A 17915-nucleotide genomic window follows, 5' to 3' on the forward strand; every position below is an offset into this window, starting at 1 on the left:
GATGCCTTAGCTTCTCTAGCAACTTCACTGGTATTGCCACCAAAGGCAGAAACAAAGATACCCGTGGCAGGCCGTGATTTGTATCACCCCAAGTTCCCTGTAGGAAATCGCTTAGAAGAGGCAACAACAGAGATCGTTTGTGAAGCTTCCACAAGTCTTGAACAAAGAGATTGGTCATTCCCATTCATCGATTATGTCTTATACGGCATACTACCCGATGATTCTAAAGAAGCAGCTGTTGTCAAACGGAAGGCCCTTCGATTCTATTATGATACAATATCTTGAACTTTGTATCGAAAATCGCATGATGAAGTTTTGCTTCGCTACCTTTCTAGAAAAGAGGCACAAGAAGCTCTCAAGGAAGCTCATGACGGAATGTGTGGAGCTCATCAACCCGGAGCTAAACTAGGGGATCGACTCCGTAGGCTCAGCTATTACTGGCCTAAAATGATCGTTGACGCCGTCAATTATGCTAAAAGATGCCATGCGTGCTAGGTCCACGGTGATTTCATTCATCAAGCACCAGGGAATATGCATCCGACATCTCCATCTTGGCCATTCGAGATGTAGGGAATGGATATTGTTGGACCCATTTTCCCTCCAACATCCAAAGGACATCGGTTTATCTTAGCAGTAACCGATTACTTTTTCAAATGGGCAAAAGTAGTTCCTTTGAAAGAAGTCAAGGCTTTGGACGTGGTCAAGTTTATCAAACACCATGTCGTCTACCGCTTTGGCGTACCCAGGCGAATAGTTCATGATGATAGAGCCCAATTTGTCAGCTACAGTTCTCAGAGATTCTACAAAAAAGTTTAGAATCCAAAGCGTTACATCAACAGCATATTATCCGCCAGCTAATGGCCTTGTAGAAGCTTTTAACAAGACAATCGTAAAGATTCTCAAGAAGTTCATCTCCAAAAGCCGACGCGACTGGGACGAACGACTCGGCGAATGTCTATAGGCTTATCGTACAATGGTGAGGACCCCAACAAAAGCTACTCCCTTCTCTTTGGTGTATGGCTGCTAGGCTGTGCTACCATTAGAAATTCAGATCCCATCCCTGAGAGTTGCCCTTGCGACCGGGATGACAGATGAGGACCATCATCGACTACGCCTTCAAGAACTAGAAGCGTTGGATGATAAGCGACTTCATTCTCAACAACAGATCGAGTTATACCAAGCCCGAATCTCTAAAGCTTACAACAAAAAGGTCAAAGAAAGGATCTTTAAGAGAGGCGATCTCGTCTTAGCAGTCAGACGACCTATGGTCATGACGCACAAGACGAAAGGGGAGTTCAATCCCAAATGGGAAGGACCCTTCGTGGTAGAGTCAGTCTACTCGAATGGAGCCTACCGTCTCATCAATCAAAAAGAAATGGGAAGGACCCTTCGTGGTAGAGTCAGTCTACTCGAATGGAGCCTACCGTCTCATCAATCAAAAAGGTGATAGGCTCATGTGGTAGAGTCAGTCTACTCGAATGGAGCCTACCGTCTCATCAATCAAAAAGGTGATAGGCTCATGATGCTAATCAATGGGAAAATTCTCAAGAAATATTACCCGTAGAGAATCATGGGACCCCCTTTTTTTCTTCCCCCTAGCTGAGTCTAAAAAGATAAACTGAACTCACTTAGACTGGGGGTTGGTTGCTTGAATCCACTGGATTAAAAGCAACAAAATCCTTCACGTTGTCAAGTTAATATTACACTTCTGATGATCATCATCCCCATGGAGTATAACTTCAGCCTATTTCATATTTAATATGACAATCTTCTCTGGCAACAAAATTCCTATCATGTTAACACTACACCTCTGACAGTAAACTTATCAATCCTCTCCAATAGGATGATAGGTCCACAAAATTGTTCAAATCTCAGCAAAATTCCTGTCATGTTAACACTACACCTCTGACAGTCAACTTATCAATCCTCTCCAATAGGATGATAGGTCCACAAAGTTGTTCAAATCACAAAAAAATTCCTATCATGTTAACACTACACCTCTGATAGTCAAATTATCGATCCTTTCCAATAGGATGATGGTCGACAAAGTTGTTCAAATCATAACAAAATTCCTATCATGTTAACACTACACCTCTGACAGTCAACTTATCAATCCTCTCTAATAGGATGGTAGGTCCTCAAAATTGCTCAAATCGCAATCTTCCCCAACAAGACGCTAAGTCTTCAAAATCTTGTTCAAATCACAAGTACAAACCCATCAAGTTAACATCACACCTCTGACGACCAAACCAGTTTATCGACTCTCTTTAATAGAGCGATAGGCCCATAAAATACTGTTAGGTTAACATCACACCTCCAACAGTCAAACCCCCAATGAACTTGTTAGGTCTATTTCAAAAAGAAATAGCAAGTCTTCATTGTAGAATCCCCAGCGGATTGAAGATTTTCTGGAGTTATCCTAGTGATAATGAAGAAAATTTCTGAACTTCACTCTAAGTAAAAATTCATACCAAGTTAATACTATACCTCTGGTACTTCCACTTTCTTTCAGTGTTTCAAATAAAAACATAACACAGGAAGAAACAGCAGCAAAGTCTATGTATTCAGTATCATAGCATTGAGCCTAAGAGAGTTTATTCTTTTAGCATAATGTTACATGTGAAACGGACTTAGACAATCCACATACTAGCCCGACTCAAACGGTAGTTGGTAAAGGCTTATCAAATCCGTTGTTGGTTGAGGGTTTGTCAAAAATCCTATTGTATGCAGAATCATGAAAATCATTTAGGGATCCAAAGTATTCTGAAAATTCATTCCAGTGAACCGTGAACTTTCAAAAACTTTGGAGGGGGTTCTGTAGGCTGTCTAAAAATAACTACAGATAGCTGATCTCCATAGACTCAACAGATAATGAAAGATACAATCTGACATCCTTCATATCAACAAGCGGAAGTTACAATCTGACGACCTCCGCAAACAGTCAATGAAAGCTATAATGTAAAGACTTTCACAACAACGTGTTAGAGTTACAAATTGATGACTCTCACATTCCACAAAGGCCAAGTGTAAAGATTACAAAATCACAATCTGCACAAAAGTCAAAGGAAAGATATTACAATTGACGATCTCTACGAATTCAAACGCGGAGGTCGCCAGACGTGGAGGTCGCTAGATGCGGAGGTCGTCAGACGCAGAGGTCACCAAACACGGAGTTCGTCCCATGCTCAGATGCGGAAGTCTCCAGACGCAGAGGTCACCAGACACGGAGTTCTTTCCAAGCTCAGACACGGAGGTCGCCAGACGTGAAGGTGTTTGTTGGAAATTTGCAGTAAAAACACAATGAAAGAAAAATTTGACTTGTATTCCTCTCAAAATCAATTACAATTTGGATTCCGATTACAAAAGAGAGGAGAATGAATTTGATTCTCCCCTTTGTTTAATTCTGGGTTCTTCACGGTGGCGATGGAGTGCCTCCCTCGAATGCTCGCGTCGAGTTTGCTCTCCGTTGACGATCCGAACGTCTTGATTCACTGGAACATGGTCTTCTCCTCACGATTTAACGCTGTGGAGAACTTGCAAAGCAAGTTTGAAAATAACTCTTAACGAGTTGATAACTCTGAACGAGTTTTAGAAGAACTTGCAGAGCAAGTTTTGAACTCTGATCGAGTTGATAACTTTGGATGAGTTTGAACTCTTGAAAAAGAGTTGATTTGAACCGAAAGTCGGTTATAAGCCAAGGATGAATAAGCTCTTGTTGCAGATCTCCCGAGCTCCAGAAAATGCTCTAAGGATCTCCTCTGGTGCTGCCAAGTCCCAGATCCAAAATATGCCAGCCTTTTGACCGAATCTCCCTTTGTTGATGAGAAAAAATTCGATCCCCCAACTCAATTGAGTTTCTGGTATTTATAGGGGATTAAGGGTGGTAACTACCCCCTTAATCCGCTCTTAAGTGGGGCGAAAATCCCTCAAATTGTGGGGGAAAAACAGTTCCTGGAACTGTTCATTGCGTGCTTTGAACGAGTCAAACGCTGAAAAATAGCGTTCAGGGCCCGAACTCTGCGTTTTTAGACTAAAAACGCAGAGTTGGGCCTATTTTGGTGGCTGAACGCACAGGCCGCGCAACGTGATGAACTCTGAGACGCAGAGTTGGGATGTTTTAGGCTGAAAACGTACAGGTCGCACTGTGCATAGATGAACTGTGCGTTTTTGTTGTTGGACGCAGAGTTAGGTTTTGCATTAACTGTACGTCTCTGGACTTGGGACACAGAGTTGAACTCTACATTAACTGTGCGTCTCTGGATCTGGGACGCAGAGTTAGGCTGTGCGTTTTTGTTTTTGGACGCAGAGTTAAACTCTGCGTTTTAAGTCCACAACCTCTGCGTTTTTAGTTTGGAACGCAGCCACGACCTCTGCGTTTTGTGGTTATAACGCTGGTTCCACCTGTGCGTTTTGACTAGATGCGAACCTTAGGCGAGCTTGGCGAGCTTCAAGCTAAATCCAATGTTCTGACGAAGTCTGGTCTTGCATACGGACTTCAGAACATAACTTGCTGCGAAGAACAGGTCATAACTTTCAAACCGTAAGTCGGAATTGGACGAATTATATATGAAAATCGGCTATCTCGACGAGGTGGATCCATCCGAACCAAGCCAAAGGCTTTGGTTCGCTTCCTCCGTTTTGCCAAATTCCTTACGGTTTGAGAGATATATGTGTTTTAATATGAAGAGGCCGTCAATTTGTAGTCTCTTTTGCTAGAGCGTTGTAAAGATCATCACCTTGTAACCTTCATCTTGGCTATTTGAAAATATGAGAGTCGTCAGATTGTAACTCTCGATGTTGATTGTGAATGCTGTTGAATTAGAGCTTTCATCAGTTGTCGTGAAGGTCGTCAGATTGTAGCCTTCTACGTGGAAGTCCTCAAATTGTAGCCTTCTAGAAGTCGTCAGATTGTAATCTTTCATCATCGGTGTTTGATGGGGGATCAACTATCTATTATGATTTTTAGACAGCCTACAGAACCCCCTCCAAAGTTTTCGAAAGTTCGCGGTTGACTGGGACGAATTTTCGGAATACTTTGGATCTCAACTCTGATCTTGGAGCTGTTGATTCCTTGTCACAAAGGAGTTGTTCTCTGCACTCGCTTCGAAGGCAGCTTGGTTGAAGGAATTTTCCATGCAGGACCTGTGTGAAGGTATGCGCTATAATCCTGCTTCTGGAATGTGGGAGTGGACCCTGAATTTTGAACTTGAGATGCGGGTTTCACCCTTGCATGTTGAATTTGGAATGCGGGTGTGACCTCGGCGTTCGGTTTTTTGCATCGCGGGTGCATTTTTGACTAAGTCTTTGAGACTTGTCTTTGGCGCATCTGTTTTAAGTCTCGACTCACATCTATTAAGCTGATGGGCCTGCAAATGTGCGTAGGATTTTTGGCAAACCCTCAGCCATCAACGGATTTGATAAGCCTTTACCGACTACCGTTTGAGTCGGGCTAGCATGTGAATTGTCTAAGTCCGTTCCACAGGTAACGTTGTGCTAAGAGAATGAATTCTCTTAGTCTTGATGCTATGATTTTGAATACATAGACTTTGTTATTTTGACGGGAAAAGACTAACCGGCAACGCGTGTTAGGCATAGGCTTATCTCTAATTAGGGATCAAGATAAAGTCCCCCATGCGTGTGAGGCATGGATTTTGATGTCCTTTTCACGGTAAAAGACTAACCGGCAACGTGTGTTAGACATTGGCTTATCCCTACTTAGGATTCAGGATAAAATTCCCCATGCGTGTAAGGCATGGATTTTGGCGTTATTAATAACGACTTGCTACGATATTGAATACGTAGGCTTTGCTATTATTACGGGAATATGCTACCCGGCAGCATGTGTTAGATGCAGACTTATCTCTAATTAGGGATCAAGATAGATTCCCCCAGGCATGAATCCTGGTGTCTTTTTTACGACGAAAGATTAACCGGCAACGCGTGTTAGGCGTAGACTTATCTCTAATTAGGGATCGAGATAAAGTCCCCCATGCATGAAGGCACGGATTTTTGGTGTCGTTTCTTCCTGTGTGGCTTGAAACACCAAAAGAAAGTTGGAAGCGCCAGAGGTGTGTATTTTATGGACCTATTGCTCTATTGAAGAGAGTCGATAAGTTGATTTGGTCGTCAGAGGTGTGGTGTTAACTTGACGGGTTTGTGGACCTATCGCTCTATTAAAGAGAGTCGATAAGTGGATTTTGTCAGAGGTGTGATATTAACGTAACAAGAAGAATTTGTGCTCGGGCAATTTTGAGGACTTATCGCTCTATTGATGAGAGTCGATAAGTTGATTTTGTCAGAGGTGTAGTGTTAACGTGACAGGATTTGTGTTGCGATTGGAGCAACTTTGGGGAATTATCATCCTATTGACGAAGATTGATAAGTGGGTTTTGTCAGAGGTGTATTGTTAACGTGACAAGAATTTGTGTTGCGATTAGAGCAACTTTGGGGACTTATCATCCTATTGACGAGGATTGATAAGTGGGTTTTGTCAGAGGTGTATTGTTAACGTGATAAGAATTTGTGTTGCGATTTGAGTAACTTTTGGGGACTTATCATCCTATTGACGAGGATTGATAAGCGAATTTGTCAGAGGTGTATTGTTAACGTGACAAGAATTTGTGTTGCGATTTGAGCAACTTTGGGGACTTATCATCCTATTGACGAGGATTGATAAGTGAATTTGTCAGAGGTGTATTATTAACGTGACAAATTAGGAGTGATGCTAACTGAATGCATACTCTGTGGGGATTATGATCATCAGAATTGTAATGTTAACTCGACGATGTGAAACATTCGCTACTCTTAATCCAGTGGATTCCAAGTAACCACCCCCAGTCTTGATTAAGACTTAGCAGTGGAATAAAAAGAGGTAGACAAGGCACATCACCTAGTGAGGCACTATCCATGAAGTCGGAATAGAGTCACATCACTAGGTAGGCCATTATCTGATGAGTTTGACTATCAGAGGTAACTGTTAACGTGATAGTTGTTGGACCCGCCATCCTACTGAAGAGGATTGACTTCAGTGGCCATAGTATCTTTCCCTTCTGACTGGGAAGAGTAAGCCTGGTCCAGTTGCTCAGGAGAAGATTGGGCTTGGTCTGATTGCTCGGGCTGATCCTGCCTACTTGGTTCTTCAGCTTTGATCCTGGCAATGATTTTTTGAGCCTGCTCGCCTTGAGAGATTAGTTGTCTCCAGGAACGGCATTCTACAACTCCTATTCGAGCTAGGAGGTCGGTTTGCAAGTTGTGTCGACAGGTTTGTACTAGGGTAGACTGTGTCATACCTGTCGGACAACGCAAAGCCATATTTTAAAATCTTTTGACGAAGGCTTTGACTGATTCCCTCTTCATCTACTTAGTAGAGAGAAGGGTATGGATGGAGACTTTTGTATCCTCTTCAAAGAATCTTGACATGAAGAGTCTCTCTAGATCCGCCCACTTTTTGTATCACCCCGTGCAGTTCCTGAACATTCAAAGGTCAAATTTCCCTTTGAGGGTGCCATAACAATCGAGCTAGTATCATGCGTTTGATATTACTTTCCAGTTCTTGTGACTGAAAAATATACTAATATGTGGTTCGGTTATACCCGTGCCGGTCAACAAGTTTGTAGCACGTCGGGACTTCGAACTTTGGAGATAAGGGGCCTGCATCCATTCGGCAGTGATAGGCCTGATAACTCCTCATCTTGGAGTCTCACATTCTGGTACAATTGGCTTTTGAGGCGGGCTTCTCAATCTCCCATTTTGGCGACAGAAGAATTCTGCTCGGTCTCCGCTCCCTCTCCTCATACAGAGAAGATCAGGTGTGGGCTTCCTTGGTCAGAAGCCGCATCAAATCAACCACTTTTCCCCTTCCCTTTGGCTTGTGGGGGTCGGGATTGAAGACAATTTTCTTCCCGTGAAATTCTTGCCTAAGCGGCCGAATCTGTCTCTGAGATTTGGCTGCTTCATCGTACGATTAGTCAACATTGGCCATGATTCATTGAGGCCTCCTGCATCATCAACCTCTTGAAAGATCTCCAGAATGTTCTGCCATGGTCGCGAAGCTCTCATCCCATCGAAAGAGCTTGATATTCGGACTGTTTCCCGCAATCAGCTGAGTTTCCCATCGGAAATTATTCCTCTGCTAAACTCCGATAGTAACAGGCGGGAATGGCTCCTGATTGCGTCCGAGTGCGTTGCTAGACTCCTTCAAACTTCGTAGCGATTTCAGCTCTGACGCTTGGAGAATGATCTTCCCTGACGTTTCCAGAACAAGGTGATGATCTCCCTCTCCCAACCATTTAGGATAGTGACTCTAAGGTATTCATCCTTCTAAAGTCTCTTCCTCGTGAGATGTCGTCGATTATTGAGCAAAAACGACATTTTGTCGGTCGTTTAACATCGACAGTAATCCCGCCCAGTCAGTAGATTGGAATGAACCTCTGCACAGTAGCCGTGAGGTAAAGATGGAATCCCCTGCCGTTAATAGGATCGAACTTGGTTCTTGGCAACATGAATTTAAAATCCATGTTGATTCAATTTTGAACACGAATGATCCACATCGTGTTCCAAAGGAGGAAACACGCAGGGTCGTGTTAGCTTCGTTTAACGGCAAGACCAAAGTCTGCATTTTGCTAGGAAACGCAGTCCTACGATCTGCGTTCGGATTCTGAAACCACTCCTGAGATTCGTTCAGTTGTGAACGTACCCTGAGAGTTGGGCGTCAGTTTGTGAAACGCAGCTCCTGGAGAGTTGCGTTTTGGTTCTGGGACGCACTCCTTGAAGTTACGTCAGCCAGATCAAACGCAGTATTGAGTCTGCTTTTAAAAATATTAATAACGCATCCTGAGAGTGCGTTGTTCTGAAAACGGCACCTCCATGAAGTCTCTGCAAATCAACGCAGTTTGAGGCTGTGATTTTTGATGCTTAGAACTCGCCTCTGAAAGCGTGTTCTATCTGCGAAACGCATCACCTAGGGTTTGCTTTAGCTTGGCTAGCACAGCTCACATGTGAGCCACAAAGCCGGATTCGCCTGAATGGAGGATCGGCTTTTTGCGTTGTAGCCGTAATGAGTCTTCCTTTAACAAGAGGACTGTAGAAGAGTGCACCCCCATGGGGATAGTAACTTTAAGATGAGTTTGCCACAACGGAGCTTAGTCTCCTCGGAAACATTGTGATCTTGCGCATAGCCTTGGGCATGGATCCGGAGGAGATGGCCTCCTCGTACTTGCGCTGATCAACTCGATAATCCAGAGTTCCACAAACGGTCGTTCCATAGGAGATGAACGTCGGATTGCGCACCACTCTTCGTTAGAGAAGCCTAGTCCGCCAGCGGAGTCGCCATCTTTTGTTTGTTGGAAAAATTGCAGTAAAAAAGACAATGACAAGAAAAATTTGAACTTGTAATTCCTTTCAAATAAATTACAATTTGATTCCGATTACAAAAGATGAGGAGAATGAATTTGATTCTCCCTTTGTTTAATTCTGGGTCTTCACGTGCGATGAGTGCCTCCCTCGAATGCTCGCGTCGAGTTTGCTCTCCGTTGACGATCCGAACATCTTGATTCACTGGAATGTGGTCTTCTCCTCACGATTTAACGCTGTGGAGAACTTGCAAAATAAGTTTGAAAATAACTCTTAACGAGTTGATAACTCTGAACGAGTTTTAGAAGAACTTGCAGAGCAAGTTTTGAACTCTGATTGAGTTGATAACTCTGGACGAGTTTGAACTCTTGAAAAAGAGTTGATTTGAACCGAAAGTCGGTTATAAGCCAAGGCCGAATAATTTCAAAGGCTTCAATTAAAAGCCTTCCAAAATGATTCAAGAGCTCCTTCAAGTCGTTGATCTCCAAAGCTCTCTGTTGCTGCCAAATCCCAGATCCAAAATATGCCAGCCTTTTGACCGAATCTCCCTTTGTTGATGAGAAAAAATTCGATCCCCCAACTCAATTGAGTTTCTGGTATTTATAGGGGATTAAGGGTGGTAACTACCCCCTTAATCCGCTCTTAAGTGGGGAGAAAATCCCTCAAATCGTGGGGGAAAAACAGTTCCTGGAACTGTTCATTGCGTGCTTTGAACGAGTCAAACGCTGAAAAATAGCGTTCAGGGCCTGAACTCTGCGTTTTTAGACTAAAAACGCAGAGTTGGGCCTATTTTGGTGGCTGAACGCACAGGCCACGCAGCGTGATGAACTCTGAGATGCAGAGTTGGGATGTTTTAGGCTGAAAATGCACAGGTCGCACTGTGCATAGATGAACTGTGCGTTTTTGTTGTTGGACGCAGAGTTAGGTTTTGCATTAACTGTGCGTCTCTGGACTTGGGACGCAGAGTTGAACTCTACATTAACTGTGCGTCTCTAGATCTGGGACGTAGAGTTAGGCTGTGCGTTTTTGTTTTTGGACGCAGAGTTAAACTCTGCATTTTAAGTCCACAACCTCTGCGTTTTGAGTTTGGAACGCAGCCACGACCTCTGCGTTTTGTGGTTATAACGCTGGTTCCACCTGTGCGTTTTGACTCTGTAATGCAGAGGCGAACCTTAGGCGGGCTTGGCGAGCTTCAAGCTAAGTCCAATGTTCTGACGAAGTCCAGTCTTGCAGACGGACTTCAGAACATAACTTGCTACGAAGAACAGGTCATAACTTTCAAACCGTACGTCGGAATTGGACGAATTATATATAAAAATAAGTCTGGTCTTGCAGACGGACTTCAGAACATAATCTGCTACGAAGAACATGTCATAACTTTCAAACCGTAAGTCGGAATTAGACAAATTATATATGAAAATCGGCTATCTCGACGAGGCGGATCCATCCGAACCAAGCCAAAGGCTTTGGTTCGCTTCCTCCGTTTTGCCAAATTCCTTACGGTTTGAGAGATATTTGCGTTTTAATATGAAGAGGCCGTCAATTTGTAGTCTCTTTTGCTAGAGCGTTGCAAAGATCGTCACCTTTTAACCTTCGTCTTGGCTCTTTGAAAATATGAGAGTCGTTAGATTGTAACTCCCGATGTTGATTGTGAATGCTGTTGAATTAGAGCTTTCATCAGTTGTCGTGAAGGTCGTCAGATTGTAGCCTTCTACGTGGAAGTCCTCAAATTGTAGCCTTCTAGAAGTCGTCAGATTGTAATCTTTCATCATCGGTGTTTGATGGGGGATCAACTATCTATTGTGATTTTTAGACAGCCTACAGAAGGTCGTCAGACGTAGAGTTCACCCACGTTTTTCTCTCCAGAAAGCGACCCTTGTGTTTTTGACACTGGAACACTTTTCAAAACTATCCTATCAAGGTATGGACACAGTTAAGGGCTTGTTATGGGGTACCTTACTCCATGATAACCCTATAAATAGGGTTGGATCTCCAGCAAGCCAGAGGCTGGGGAAAAAAAGGAGAAAAGGGGGATCAAAAGAGAGATGAAAGAGAAGGAGAGAGGCTTCTTGGAGAGGATTCTTGGAGCTTTCTTAAAGCTTTTTTGGAGCTTTCTGTTGGCCTTCTTGTTTTGATGATGTTTAACAAACAATTTATCACTAATGTTGTTTGTCTAGTATTTGTGTTTTCTTATTTATTATAGACAAACAACGTAGTTAGAGGATGGATGGAATAGAGCTTCAACGATGATATCTAATGGAGGTTGGCAGAATTATGGAGTGAAGCCTACACAATTCAAAGTTAAAGATCAAGTTCAAGCTTCATCCGCATGTGTACCAAGTTGAGCTACAATGAAGATCAAGATCAAGCTTGGGTAATCTAGTTTAGATTTTATATTATGTATGTTAGATACTCTAAGCTCAATATCATATACACACACATTTATTGGTTTCTTCGTATATATATATATATACATAAGTTTTGGTTTCTATGCATATATATAGTTATATATATACATACATGTGTTTTTTAGTTTTCATGTTTATATTATATCTTTTATCAAGTCTATACAATCATTTCATAAGGTTTCAAAATGTTGTTTAAGTCAAAATATCAAAAATTCATATGTTTACATTTTCGTGTTTTGGACTATTTTGCAAAATGATGATATTTTTTATTTGGGAAGTCCTTTTTGGATACCAGTCATTGTAGCATGTTTATTATCATGTCTACAATCATTCTCCAAAGTTTTATATTTTTTAGAATTTATTTGATATTTTTAAATAGTGTTTCAAAATCAGAAAAACTGTTTTCAGAACTTCATTTTCATGTATCAGTCCTCGGTCGACCGCACCGATCGACCGCACCTGTGTTCTTTCGTCATTGGGCTATAGAGAGTTTGTCGGTCGACCACCGTGGTCGACCGAGAGCTCGAGACTTCCCACGGTCGACCGCACCGGTCGACCGAAGAAGTCTCTGCTCGTTTTCTCAGTTTGGGATCTTGATCGCGGTCGACCGCGAATTTTTTCGGTCGACCGCCGCTCTGTCAGTTCTGTTCCAACGGCTATTTCTTGTTACCGTTGGCTAGGGCTTTTTTGTCATTTGTTTGGGGGTTTTGTTATTGGTTTTCTCTTCCTATATAAACCCTCAAACCTCTTTCTATCCAAAATAACAAGAGAATGTTTTAAAGAGTTTTAAAAAGAGTTTAAGGTTGTTTTAAGCTTGTTTAAGGATTTGGTTTATGAAGAAAGTTTTACAAGAGCTTGAGAAGATTATTAATTGTATTTTGGGCATTCAATCCATCTCTCTCTCTTGTCATCTAGAGAAGTTTTTCTAAACTCAACTCTAGCTTTTATTTATAATTATTTGTTGATTATCATTTCTATTAAAGCTAGTTTTATATTGAGTTTAGATTTGATTTTACTCATTGTTACATACACCCACTTGAGCTTATTGTATTTACATACATAGTATAATAGGGTTGTGAGAGATTGTAATATTGAGTTGTACTTAATTGAGTTCTCATCTATTGTAGAGAACAAATTTATATTTGTTACATTGTGAGTGGTGTAAGGTTTTCAGTGAGCTAGAAAACCGAGTGTGTTGTGAAGTTTTCGGTGAACTAGAAAACCGAGTGTGAGGAGTGACGTTGATCGGTGAGCATTGAAAACCGACACTGTGAGGTGTAAACGTTATTCGGGTGAGCGTAGAAAACCCGATTGTGATAGTGGATTTCTCTCCGGGAGTGGGGAACGGAGACGTAGGACGGAAGGTCCGAACTTCGTGATCATTTGAGTGTGTTTGAGTGTACTTTGGTGTTTATTTATATTTGTTCTCATTGCTCATATCGACATTGCCTCATTATTCATATCATCCTCTATCTTGTTTCATATTGCTTACCATTGTGTTAGTTTATATATCCTTGCTCATACATTGCCTATATCTCTTTGTTAGGATATATTTTGTTGTTCATATTGCTTATCCTAGCTCATATATATTGTTGTATTTCATACTTGCTAGGATAATTTGTTAATTAGTTTTAATTGCCATAAAATCGGATTAGATTAGCATAAGACCCTAATCACCCCCCCTCTAGGGTCTAACAACATGAACTCCTAGTTTGCAAATATCCTAATCGCCTTGAGTTAAAGATCTAAGTTAGCTTATTGTGCTAATCTAATTTTGAGCTTTATTTGTATCTTGCTTGCCTTTTATATTATGGATATGCATGGTTTAGGTTATGCCATCAATATTGCTCCTAGATTAGATAATTTCCCCTATGCCCAATGGTGTGTTAGATTTAAACTTTTTGTTCAATCTAAACACTTTGATTTATGGGAAATTATAAATGATGCTTATATTGTGCCCACTTTGGAGAAATCCAAGTGGAATAAGAATGATCATCGTATGTTTACAATGAACAATATTTTGTTAGAATATTTTCTAAATGCTTTTAATTTATCTATGTCTAACAAGTTTGTTCATTTTGATAGTGCTTACAAACTTTGAAAATTTATAGAAGCACATCAATGTGACTTGGAGGCGATCCAACAAGCTTTGGAGGATCCGACTTCAAGTTCATACGGAGCATCATGCACACGGACTTCAAGTTCATACGGAGCATCATGCACACGGCCACTAGGCGATAGCCCTAGTGAGGTTTGCAAGTTCAAACCCGATAATGATTTATCTAGTGATGAACTTGCTTGTGCTAGTGAAAAATTATTGCATGCCTTTAACAAATTGCATAAAGATTTTGTTGATTTACAATGCAAGCATGATAATTTAAAATCCGATCATGAGAAGCTAGTGTCTAAATTTGATGTCATTGAAAATGAAAATACTATGCTTAAAGAAAGCAATGACTTATTAAATTTGGAAAATAAAAATTTGATCTTATCTATTGCTAGCCTATCTCATGCTAAGATTGATGCCATTTTAGAAGTAAAGAACATAAAGAATGATACAACTTCTTTTATAAATGAATATTTATGTTCTACTTCTAATAAAAATGCATATGTTCCTAAAAATGAAGATTTGAATCTTATGAATAATCGCATTTCATCTTTAGATTCAACTTTGAAAATATGCATTGACAACCATAAGAGGCATATGGATATGTGTGCCAAGTCTAAGTCATCATCCACTCACTATGCACACATATATAGCAAAGTCTACAAATGCACAATTTGCGATCGTAAAGGCCATCTTGTTAGATTTTGCTATGATGCACACAAACATAACAATGTTAATGCTCATTGTGCATCTCATGTAGCTTCTTCATCACATACACATGCATATGCTTATCATGCACATCATAAACATGCTAATGTGTTCAAATGTGATCTTTGTGGACGTTTTGGCCATTTGGCAAAATTTTACTATGATTTGAAAAAGACTTCACCACAAAAGTTTAAGTGTGATTATTGTGGTAGATTTGGTCATTTGACCAAGTTTTGTTTTGATTTGAAGAGAGTTTCACATTTGCAAAATAATTTTAAAGAACAATCTATTTTTGCAAATGAGTCCCGTGCACAACCGTTTGGTCAACATAAGCAAATAGATTTCTTTCATTGCACAAATTGTAATCGGAATGGTCATTTGAATGATTATTGCTTTGACCGTGTTAGTGCACCACATATGCCCAAGAGGGTTCATAACCTTAGGGCTTTGAGATTAAAAGATAGGGGTCATGTCCCTAAATCTCTTGGTACCAAGAATTCTTGGGAACCAAAATAAATTTGATTTTTAAAACCAAGTACTTTAGTGTTTTTCTTTTTTCTTTTCTTGGTTTTTAAAATTATATCTTAAAATCTTTTGATTATGAAAACAAATTTTTAATTGATCAAATCTTTTGTTTTCATGATTATTTGTTTTGATTTTGATAAGAGGTTTGTGTTCACATAACCCTTCGGATTTATTGGGTGTTTATTCCCTAATCTTGTTTACCGGATGCTAAAATATTTATATGGGTTGATACTAGCTCAAAAGCTAGATATAATTACCTCTCTTGAATTTTGAAAATCAATGATGATTTGCTTTTATGTTCTTATATGATTTACTTGCGATTTATGATTTCATTGGTTGATTTGTTTTCATTTGAAAACTTTTTACATGATTCTCATGTCTTCCTTCTTGTGATTTTATAAATCTTTTTTATACATGGTTTTTATGTTTTTTGATATGAGACAATATGTTCATCTTGATATATTTATATATGTTCTCATTATCTCTTGAATGTGAGTGATCTTTAGCATATTTTTTATGCTTGCTCACATGTTTGCCATGATCTTTTATTGCTTATATTCTATATTGCTTTTTGAAAGGGGGAACAATCCCTATACATGTTTGATACTCACCTATGCTTATTGATAGGGGGAGCTTTCGCTCTCTTAATTCTTTTGTCCCCTTTATGATGTTGTCAAAGGGGGAGAAATATTGTGAGTATATTCTTTCTTGTTTATATACATGTGAATTATAAATTATACATTCATTTCCTTCATGCATATATCTCTTTTTGTAAATTGTTTGTCATCATCAAAAAGGGTGAGATTGTTGGCCTTCTTGTTTTGATGATGTTTAACAAACAATTTACCACTAATGTTGTTTGTCTAGTATTTGTGTTTTCTTATTTATTATAGACAAACAACGTAGTTGGAGGATAGATGGAATAGAGCTTCAACGATGATATCCAATGGAGGTTGGCGGAATTATGGAGTGAAGCCTACACAATTCAAAGTTAAAGATCAAGTTCAAGCTTCATCCGCATGTGTACCAAGTTGAGCTACAATGAAGATCAAGATCAAGCTTGGGTAATCTAGTTTAGATTTTATATTATGTGTGTTAGATACTCTAAGCTCAAAATCATATACACACACACATTTATTGGTTTCTTCGTATATATATATAGTTATATATATATACATAAGTTTTGATTTCTATGCATATATATATAGTTATATATATACATACATGTGTTTTTGAGTTTTCATGTTTATAAATATGAAATCACATGTTTCATATTTACCATTGTGTTTTTCAAAACATTGCATAGAATATGCAATTTTGTGAAAATATTGTATTCTTAGTTTATAGACTTCAATATCAGTTTATACATGTTTAACATGGTTTAGCCAAAATGTCAAAATTCATATGTTTACATTTTCGTGTTTTGGACTATTTTGCAAAATGATGATATTTTTCATTTGTGAAGTCCTTTTTGGATACCAATCATTGTAGCATGTTTATTATCATGTCTACAATCATTCCCCAAAGTTTTATATTTTTTGGAATTTATTTGATATTTTTAAATAGTGTTTTAAAATCAGAAAAACTGTTTTCAGACATTTATTTTCATGTATCAGTCCTCGGTCGACCGCACTGGTCGACCGTACCTGTGTTCTTTCATCAGTGGGCAGCAGAGAGTTTGTCGGTCGACCGCCGCGGTCGACCGAGAGCTCGAAATTTCCATCGGTCGACCGCACCAGTCGACCGAATAAGTCTCTGCTCGTTTTCTCAGATTGGGGGCCGCCCGCCGCTCTGTCAGTTCTGTTCCAACGGCTATTTCTTGTTACCGTTGGCTGGGGCTTTTTTGTCATTTGTTTGGAATTTTTGCTGTTGGTTTTCTCTTCCTATATAAACCCTCAAACCTCTTTCTATCCAAAATAACAAGAGAATGTTTTAAAGAGTTTTAAAAAGAGTTTAAGCTTGTTTTAAGCTTGTTTTAAGCTTGTTTAAGGGTTTGGTTTATGAAGAAAGTTTTACAAGAGCTTGAGGAGATTATCATTTGTATTTTGGGCATTCAATCCATCTCTCTCTCTTGTCATCTAGAGAAGTTTTCCTAAACTCAACTCTAGCTTTTATTTATAATTATTTGTTGATTATCATTTCTATTAAAGCTAGTTTTATATTGAGTTTAGATTTGATTTTACTCATTGTTACACACACCCACTTGAGCTTATTGTATTTGTATACATTGTATAATAGGGTTGTGAGAGATTGTAACATTGAGTTGTGCTTAATTGAGTTCTTATCTATTGTAGAGAACAAATTTATATTTGTTACATTGTGAGTGGTGTAAGGTTTTCGGTGAGCTAGAAAACCGAGTGTGTTGTGAAGTTTTCGGTGAACTAGAAAACCGATTGTGAGGAGTGACGTTGATCGGTGAGCGTTTGAAAACCGACACTGTGAGGTGTAAACGTTATTCGAGTGAGCGTAGAAAACCCGGTTGTGATAGTGGATTTCTCCCTGGGAGTGGGGAGCGGAGACGTAGGACGGAAGGTCCGAACTCCGTGATCATTTGATTGTGTTTGAGTGTGCTTTGGCGTTTATTTATATTTGTGCTCATTGCGCATATCGCCATTGCCTCATTATTCATATCATCCTCTATCTTGTTTCATATTGTTTACCCTTGTGTTAGTTTATATATCCTTGCTCATACATTGCCTATATCTCTTTGTTAGGATATATCTTGTTGTTCATATTGCTTATCCTAGCTCATATATATTGTTGTATTTCATACTTGCTAGGATAATTTGTTAATTAGTTTTAATTGCCATAAAATC

This window comes from Asparagus officinalis, chromosome 7 (assembly GCF_001876935.1).
Source record: "Asparagus officinalis chromosome 7, Aspof.V1, whole genome shotgun sequence".
Taxonomy (NCBI): domain Eukaryota; kingdom Viridiplantae; phylum Streptophyta; class Magnoliopsida; order Asparagales; family Asparagaceae; genus Asparagus; species Asparagus officinalis.